The 9,767-nt window shown below is 37.8% G+C and overlaps 1 long non-coding RNA gene across 1 annotated transcript in view; it reads right to left on the bottom strand.

Moving 5' to 3' along the window:
- The window catches only part of LOC107185199, a 23,212-nt gene extending 15,159 nt beyond the window's left edge, over window positions 1-8,053 (bottom strand). The window contains exons 1-2 of the long non-coding RNA XR_001516117.1: window positions 8,043-8,053; window positions 6,044-6,048 (exon numbers count right to left, since the gene is read on the bottom strand). This is a non-coding gene — a long non-coding RNA (uncharacterized LOC107185199). The remainder of the gene's footprint in view (window positions 1-6,043; window positions 6,049-8,042) is intronic.
- Window positions 8,054-9,767: the final 1,714 nt, after the last annotated feature.

Here is a 9,767-nt window from a genome sequence, read left to right as displayed (position 1 = left end):
GGACCCCTAGCTCCTGGGACTGCCAGCTTCGACCGTGCCCAGCTCCCATCGCTGGCTCCACCCCTACTTCCTGCTATCACTGGCCAGGGCGGCAAAGGCGCCTGATTCTCCGATCATGGCTGGGGTGCAGGGCAGCCTTTGCCCTGCCCCCCCAGCTCTTAGCTCCCCCCTGGGTTTCCAATCACTGTCAGTGGCTGGGGGCTTCTTCCTGCTTTCCCTTTCGCCTCCCTGCATTGTGCCTACATATGCAAATTAACCGCCATCTTTGTTGTCAGTTAACTGCCATCTGAGTTGGCAGTTAATTTGCATATAGCCCTGATTAGCCAATGAAAAGGGTAGTGTCGTACGCCAATTACCATTTTTCTCTTTTATTAGTGTAGAAGATCATTTCACAATATATGCTTATATCAAATCATCATGCTGTGTACCTTAAACTGACACAATCTTTTATGTCAATTATCCAATCTAATAAAGATGGAATATGCAAATTGACCCCCACTCCATGACAAAGAGGCACCCACTGCCAATAAGGAAGGAATATGCAAATTGATGCGACAAAGACGGTGGCGGCTGGGCCAGGACACTTGCTATGGGGAGAGGCAGGAGGTGGAGGGAGCTACAGGAGGGCGGCAAGCTGGAGCGAAGGCGGAAGGTGGCTCCAGCCCAGAGACAAGGCAGAAGGTGGAGGCCAGAGCGAAGGCCCAGGTCCCGGGTGCCAGAGAGAAGCCGGTGCCAGTGGGAAGCTGGTGCCGGCAGCCAGGGGAAAGAAGGCCTACTCTTGCACAAATCTTCGTGCGTCGGGCCTCTAGTATCTCAATAAAACTAATAAATAAATAAAATTCAGTCAAAGTGATAAAAAAGAATGATCAATGACATTTCTTATCTTCAATATACTTTTATAAGTTATAAATTGTACTTTTACATTTCAAAGGTATTGAAACTTCCACATTTCTCATATAGTATATATTGTACACCAAAATCTCTTTTGGAAGTGTGTTTATTTATCAACTTCAAATGAGCCTCAGGATAGTACATATTATTAAGATAACACAAAATGCATCCATTTCTGAGTCTTTTCTATAAACTCCCTGGCCAGGTATTTTGCAGGCTTGTCAGCTAACCTAGTGATAGCTAAAGAAAGATTTGAGATGAGGAAGGTTAACCTCTCTTTTGTGAGTCACAGCACTGATGTGCTTCAGACTTAGAACACAGCTGAACTTTTAATCATTGTCTGAGTTAGTTCCTTTTTCTTCTTTTCCTCGATGTATTTAAGCTGAGTTCATTTTGGCACATTGGTTTATTAACACATGGACCCATATATGGTAAATTCATTTCCTCCCAATCCCTTCGTACTAAATACTGAAGTTTGGTTAGAGATGAGAAAATGTTGCTACCCACATAAAACACCAAAATCCAGCCCTCTTCCCCGTTGTGAAAAGGGTCCCTGTGTTATTTGGGTGTCCCATCTCCTCTGTGTATCCTGTGCTCAGGGGAGGTAGAAGGGCCCACTCCACATCCCCTGGCTTCCTTTTCCATGGCCAAGGATTAGTCTGGACTTAGGCATGTGGTATAATTCTGGGTACTGTGATGTGTAGGAAATCTTGGAAAGGCTCTCCTTATTAACAGTGAAAATGATAGTTGAGGCTAACCATTTCTGGCTGCTGGATGTCATTGTCCCTATGACGATTCCTGGAGCTGTGGCAGCCACCTTGCAACCATGTGGGGTACTGAGTTAATAGATCCAGGAGAGCAGAACACAAGGTCCAAAGAACTTAAAAGTTCTTGCTCTTGCTGAGCAACGCAGCCAATCTGGAGCTGCTCCTCATTTGAACTTCCTATAATGGGATAACAAATGTTCCTCATTGTTTAAAGCATATTGAGTGGGATTTTCTCTTAGCAGATATGCACATTCAAACTGGTACCCATGGATTAGTTCTGTTATCTCCCTTTTTTCCTCCACCCAGCCAACATTTTAAATGTCTAAACATACTTTAATTGGTATTAACAATATTACACAGGTAAACTTTAGCTTTCTTCAGTGATATATTTAAATGTATCCTCGTTTTATACTTTACCTTGGCAACCTATTTTAAAAAACTGAATCTTATCAAAGATGTCTGGTTACTATACCCATGAGCACTCATTATACTCTTAAGGCAGTGGTTCTCACCCTGTGGGTCGCAACCCCTTTGGCGGTCAAACGACCCTTTCACAGGGGTCGCCTAAGACCATCCTGCATATCAGATATTTACATTATGATTCATAACAGTAGAAACATTACAGTTATGAAGTAGAAATGAAAATAATTTTATGGTTGGGTCACAACATGAGGAACTGTATTTAAAGGGCCAAAAGGTTGAGAATCACTGTCTTAAGGTCATGGAAATAGCAGTATGAGATTACAGTGGTTTTTGATAGCCCAACAAATCTATGTTGACCAAAGACACTTTTCCTGTATTAAGAAGAAACTAAGAAAGAAAAAACTGTGTTATATGTGGAAGATTTCTAATTCTTATTGGAAATTTTTTTATAGACTTTATTATAGCAACTTCTTGGAGCCTGACTGTTTGGCTTTCAAAGTTTAATTTCTTAGCTTTGAGCTAATATTATTCCCTTAATCTTACTAATTCCCTAAGGACGGTGACCATAATGGTAAACTTCATATAAGAAATATTCTATTAAATTTTGAAATGACTAAACTACATACATAAAAATAAAGTATGAATCCACATTGAATTTATAAAACTTCCTATGCAAATTCCGAATTGTAAGCCATTTTTTCCACCAATACCACCTCCAAATGTCTTTCTGCTTTATGAGCTGCTTTATCAAGACAAATGTCAGAATTCATAAAATCAATCACAGCAATTGAAAGGCCTATGTTAATTATAAATCATAACACAAGTCAAGATTAATTACAATTAGGTTTCAACATTTTGCTTGGCTATGTTAAGTTTCTTTAGTCTGGAACACATTTTTAAAAATTAAATGTTTATGTATGAAAGACGTAATAATATGTCTACTGCAGCTGTGGAGGTAGGGGAAGGAAGCACTACCCAGCACTATGTAAACATTACATATTCACCTCAAAAGTGACAGGAATAAGCGGTTTGAATGCAAATTAGTCTCCGGAATTTTTGGCTCTTAAAAGGAAATGTAAAGGCCATAATCTCTTAAGCACTTCTGGGCACTAACAATTTTGAAAAATTCTGAGATGAAGCTAAAATGACAGCATTCACTCCTGAAGTTTGCAGCCAATTTTGTCATACACAGAAGTGCTTTACTTATATTTTTTTCACTTCTGTGTTCTAAGAAAAAGCCTTTAGTTCAAATCAAAGAGAAATTATTAATAAGCCAACCTACCATATTTTTAGTGGCTTTCTAGTTCCTTATAAGGAAAATTACTGGAGATGGGATTAGAACTTTTAGAGGCAGCTACAAGAATGCAATAGAGAACAATCTTACCCAGTCTGGAAAGCGGGCACAGAATTTCTAAGGTCCAAGAATAATGGACAGTCTAATATGAAAGTGAATAGATATATCCCTTAAGAAAAAAAGTGAAGCCCTTTTCCTTAAGGAAAATTTGAAGGAATTTTTTAAATTGTACTTTAGCTACACAAGACATAAACATCTAGGGGATCTGGGTGGAGGGTGTACAGAGTTCTTGTTTTTCTAATTTTTGAAAAGTCCACAATTATTAAAAAATAAAAGGTTTATAGTGTTTTATAAATATTACTATTTTGGCATGAGAAACTAATTCAATTGTCTAAAGCGCTTTCCTTTCTGACCAGGGTGATACCAGTTAACAAGACCACTGTGCTGGAAAGGCCGCGGTGCATGTCCAGAGCTCAGGCTCTCACCTTGGTTCTCAGCAGTATTTAAGGGCATCAATCTCCCTAGAGAGATAGATTTTTATTCTCACAGAGCAGAGTTCTACATAGAAGAAAAACCAAAACACTACATGTAGTGTACATCAATTATTTTCCAATAAAACTGGGGGGAAAGGTTCATGAACATAAGCCTGAGTTTGGTTGGTATCTGAAATCTGACTTAAATACATTGTTCTTTTATTTGGTGGTTTATCAGTTCCTGTCAAATTACTTCAAAACATTCCTACTTTTAATGTTCCTTAAAAATAAATCACAAAATTATAGGCCTAAAATGATCTATAATTATAGACTCATAGACTCTCAGAGCTCAAAACAATATTATTAGATCACCCTATACCACCCACAGATATGAAAGCACTTACCCAAAGCCACGTAGTACAAACTAACACATCACATCATACAACTTCAATGGTCAGCCAGTTGCAATGTGGGAACCTAGAATGCATCATATGAAAGACATTCTTGTAACAGCTGGACATATTTAAATGTGAAACAGCTACTGAATAATGTTAAAAAATCATTGTTAATTGTCTTTATTATAATAAAGCACTTCCATTGTCTTTGTTCTTAGATGATACATGTTAAGGTATTTATGACTTTGGAACTTATCACAAATGTTCAAATGGTACAGTACCAGTGTGTGTGTATGAGTGTTAATGTGTGTGTTATTATATTGAAAGGGCAGGATAAAGAAGCTGTGGGAAAATGTTAACAATTATTTTATTTAGGTGAAGGGCACATGGGAATTCAGATTTTCTGTATGTTTGAAAATACACAGGACTGGACTTTATCAAAACCCTCTATGACTCTCAGAAAGATTGTATTAAGGACTTCATTTAGAGATTTACTAACACTTTAAGCAGTTGTTAGAAAAGTTAATTTTTCTTTTTTCTAGAGTACAACAGATTAGAAACAGGAAGTTAAAAGAGAGAGATAGATGTAAGAGACAGTCAAGATCCATTAGACAAACATTTATAAAGCATCTACCAGACTTAGGAGACAGAAATGGCTAAGATATTATCCTGACCCTGAAGGGGCTACAATCCAGCTGGCAACAGAAACATGTAAACAAGTAGCCATAATGGTAACTAAGATACCTAATATACAGAAAGAATATTAAGAAGTGGATACAACTGTATTTATATCCAGTGAGCAATGAAACTCACAATGATAGTCCCAAGTCATAAGGAAAAGGTCAAAATTTATGGTAAGTCATATACATTTAGAAGGTTAGGGAAATTAACATTATATTTTATAAATATTATTACTAAAGTATTATCTAAATGTCTAAAGCTTATAGAGAAATGATTTTACATATTAAAAATATATTTCCCTGAATAGAAAGACTCAATATTCTTAAGATGTAAATTCTTCCCAAGTTATCTACTGTCAATGTAATCCCAATCAAAACTCTAGCAAGATATTTTATGTCAACAAACATAAAATTTATATGAAAAGACAAAAGGCCCACAATAACTAACACAATATTAAAGAAGAATAAAGTCTAAGGATTGACACAACCTGACTTTAAAACATTTTATAAAGTTACTAGAGGCCTGGTGCATGAGATTTGTGCTCTGGGGAGGGGGGGGGTGGTCCCTCAGCCCGGCCTGCGTACTCTCCACAGTCCAGGACCCCTCGCTCCTTACCGCCCGCCTGCAGTGGAGGTGGGCGGCGTTTTTTTTCCCGCCCCCCTGCAGTGGAGGTGGGAGACGCTCCTGCCACCGCCATTGCACTCGCCAGCCATGACCCTGGCTTCTGACTGAGCGGTGCTCCCCCTGTGGGAGTACACTGACCACCAGGGGGAAGTTCCTGCATTGAACGTCTGCTTCCTGGTGGTCAGTGTGCTTCACAGTGACCAGTCGTTCTGCTGTTCGGTCTATTTGCATATTAAGGTTTTATTATATAGGATAATTATCAAGGAAGTGTGGGTATTGGTAAGAGAAAAGACAAATGGATCAATGAGACAGAACAGAGAACTCAGAAATAGACCCACACAAATATAGTCAACTAATCTTTGACAAAGGAACAAAGACAAATCAATGGAAAAAGGGTAGTCTTTTCAACAATTGGTATTGTAACAATCAGATACCCACATGTAAAAAAAAAGTTGAGACACTAGCCTTACCTCTTTTATAAAAACTAATTCAAACATAAACTAAATATAAAACTTCTATAAGATAACATAGTAGAAAAATCTATGTGACCTGGGTTTGGTGATGAATTTTATATGGAACAACTAAAGCATAATTCATAAAAGAAACAAATTATAACTTGACTTCAAGAAAAATAAAAAACTTCTATGCAAATGAGAATGTTATAATAAAAAGACAAGCTACAGACTGGAAGAAAATATTTATAGAACATATATGATAAAGGACTTGTACTTAAAATATACAAAATGCTTTTTTTTAACTAATGACTTTAGAGAGAGAGAGGAAGAGACAAAGAGAGAGAGAAAGAGAGACTAATTTGTTGTTATACTTATTGATGCATTCATAGGTTGATTTTTATATGTGCCTTGACCAGGGATCAAACCCGCAACCTTGGTTTATCTCAATGATGCTCTAACCAACTGAGCACCTGGCCAAGGCAAAAAGTCTTAAAACTCAAAAATAAGACAACAAACCCAATTACAAAATGGGCAAATGATCCAACCAGATACCTAACTAAAGAAGATATACATGTGGCAAATAAGCATATATAAACATGTTCAATGTCATATATTATTAGAGAACTGTAAATTAAAACATCAATGTGATACCACAACATACTTATTAAAGAGGCAAAAAAGAAAAACAAAATAATATCAAATGCTGGCATGGATGTTGAGTAACAGGAACTCTCATTCATTGCTGGTGAAAATGCAAAATGGTACAGCCAATTTAGAAGAGAGTTTGGCAGTTTCTTACAAAACTAAACATAGTTTTGATCATGCAATCCAATAATCACACTCCTAGGTATTTACCCAAATGACTTAAAAAAACTAATATCCACACACAAAAAAATATACACAAGTGTTTATAGCAGCTTTATTCATAATTTCTCCAAACTAGAGGCAAACAGACATCCTTCCAAAAGTGAATGGAGAAACAAACTGTGGAATATATGTTATTTGGCAATAAAAATAAATGAGCTATCAAGCCCTAATAAAAATAAATGAGCTATCAAGCCAATATAAAACATGAACGAATCTGAAATGTATATTGCTTAGTAAAAGGAAACCAACTGAAAAACCTACACACTATATGATTACAACTATATGACACTGGAAAAGTTGAAACTATAGCGGCAATAAAAAGACCAGTATTGCCAAGAGTTCAAGGAGAGGAGTGGGACAGGGAAGAATAGGTGGAACACAGGATTTTTAAGGCAGCGAAAGTATTCTGTAGGATACCATAATGATGGATACAAAGCATCACGCATTTGTCAAAACCCATAGAACTGTAGAACACAAAGAGTGAAACTTAATGTTTCTATGGACTTCAGTTAATAATAATGCATCAACTATTAACCATATGGTATCAATATTGGTTAACTGCAACAAATATACCACACTAATACAAGACATTAATAAGAAGGGAAACGTGAGATTAGAGAGGGAATATATATGGGAAATCTGTACTATCTGCTCAATTCTATGTAAACCTAAACTACTTTAAAAAAAACTGTCTATTAATTTTTTAATTTGTATTTTTTTGTGTGGGTAATACTCATTTTCCCCAAATGCCAAGTATTAAGCTCTATTTGAATAAGCATGTGTTGCTCACAGTTAAGTCTTTATCTACACTAAACTAACTTTTTGTGAATTGTCAGTCACTTTTGGATATGCTCAAATAATGAGCACATAAATTATGAGTAGGCTCTGGGCAGGGTTTCAAAATGTATGGTCTTCAAACTACCTGCACCAGAATCATTTGGATGCTTGTTAAAAATCATATACCTACTAAATCAGAACCTCAAGGGGTGGGCAATCTGCATTTTTAACAAGTTCCCTGGGGACTGTGATACACGACAAGTGTGGAAAGCACCACATTAATAGGGTATAAGGATACTTAAGAAATACTATTTTACTGCTTATAAAAAGCAAACTATTAAAGCACACCAGCTGCCCAGTAATTGAGAACAGGCTTCCCTTCATCTCCCTGGCACAAGATGACAACCAGTGACTCACGTTGCAGTTCCAGGAATTCCAGCCGCAAGGACTAAATTCTCTAGAAGCACTGTATTATATAACACCACGTTTTTGTAGGTGCTGGTCGTTCAAGAAAGAAATAACGAGACAGTAAAGACCAAAATGATGCTTATCATCGTTTTGTATGTTTTACTTGAAGACTTATAGTTTTAATAAAGGGTTAAAAAGAATCTTTCTGATGCTTTATCATTTATTATTTCCAAACTGAATAAATATTATAATAAAATTTTGGATGGCATTGCCAATTTCTTTTATTCTCCAAGAAAATTAATTTATATTAAGTAATTTTGGTCTTGCCCTTTTCAGAAAGATAAAATTTTACTGCATCTACATCAAAGAAGGTCACAGAGCCAGGATACAGGGCAATGCTTCATGACAGTGCCCTAGATAGAACAATGATAGAGTGGGCCCAGGCAATCCTCGCTGTCATCATTTCCTTCAGACTTTCCATCTTGATTTTTGTGACCTTGGCAATCCACCTTTAAGCTGCATAGTATTGTTATTACCCCCATTTACCCAGTGGTCAAATGTCAAGCAATCTTAGCCATTCTGAACACAGCAGAGAAATGTGTCTTTCAAATCTATGGCTTACCTTTTTCCTCTCCCACCAATATTTCAGTTATTGTCTATCTTAAGTGGAAACAATCTGATGTTAGTCATTTATACGTACGATTGAATGCAACACTGCTCATTATCACCTGGACGGTTTGTGAAAACACAAATCACTGGGCTCCACAAACCCCCAAAGTTCCTGAGTCAGTGGGTCTGGTATGAGACTGGAGAATGTACATTTTTCTTTCTTTGTCTTTTTTTTTTTAATTGATGAGAGAGAGAGAGAGAGAGAGAGAGAGAAAGAGAGAGAGAGAAAGCGAGAGAGAGAGAGAGAGAGAGAAAGAGAGAGAGAGAAAGCGAGAGAGAGAGAGAGAGAGAGAAAGAGAGAGAGAGAAAGCGAGAGAGAGAGAGAGAGAGAGATTTGTTGCTCTACTTATTTATGCATTCATTGGTTGATTCTTGTATGTGCCCTGCCTCTTCCCACGATGCACCCAAGCCCCCTCTGCCACCCTGCCAAACCTATCCTGCGTTTCTGATCTCTAGTCCTGGATCCTCTCCATCCCTGAGGAGTTACAGCACACTCCTTCCAGGGTTCCCAGGGTTCTAGATATGTGATAAATTTCTAGCATCAGTCCTCTTTGCTGCCTCCCCTAGCAAGATTTAGAGAGAGATGTTTACTCTCTTTTTAAAAGAACCAGAAGAATGCCAGACCTAAGGTGAGGAAAGGGCCACACTGGGAATTGGTAGGTGAAAGCGCCCCCTCGATAGATGGCAGGAGAAAAGGTAGCTTTCATACGCGAAGTTGACTGTTGAAGAAATATTAAGTCCTACTTTTTAAAATGTTCTGATCTTTTCCATAAGTGAAATGCCAACCAAAATAGTTTTTCAGTTTCATATGAGAGGCACTGTCTGCTGAAAGATGTTGCATGAGATCAAGATTAAATCCAGAGGAAACCAAGCAACAAGAAAGTGCAGGTGTCCTAGCCGGTTTGGCTCAGTGGATAGAGCATCAGCCTGCAGACTGAGGGGTCCCAGGTTCGATTCTGGTCAAGGGCATATGCTAGAGTTGCGGGCTCGATCCCCAGTGGGGGGCGTGCAGGATGCAGCCAATCAATGATTCTCTCTCACCA

The sequence above is a fragment of the Myotis davidii genome, unplaced genomic scaffold (genome assembly GCF_000327345.1).
Source record: "Myotis davidii unplaced genomic scaffold, ASM32734v1 scaffold68, whole genome shotgun sequence".
NCBI lineage: Eukaryota > Metazoa > Chordata > Mammalia > Chiroptera > Vespertilionidae > Myotis > Myotis davidii.
This window is presented reverse-complemented; position numbering and strand designations above follow the sequence as displayed.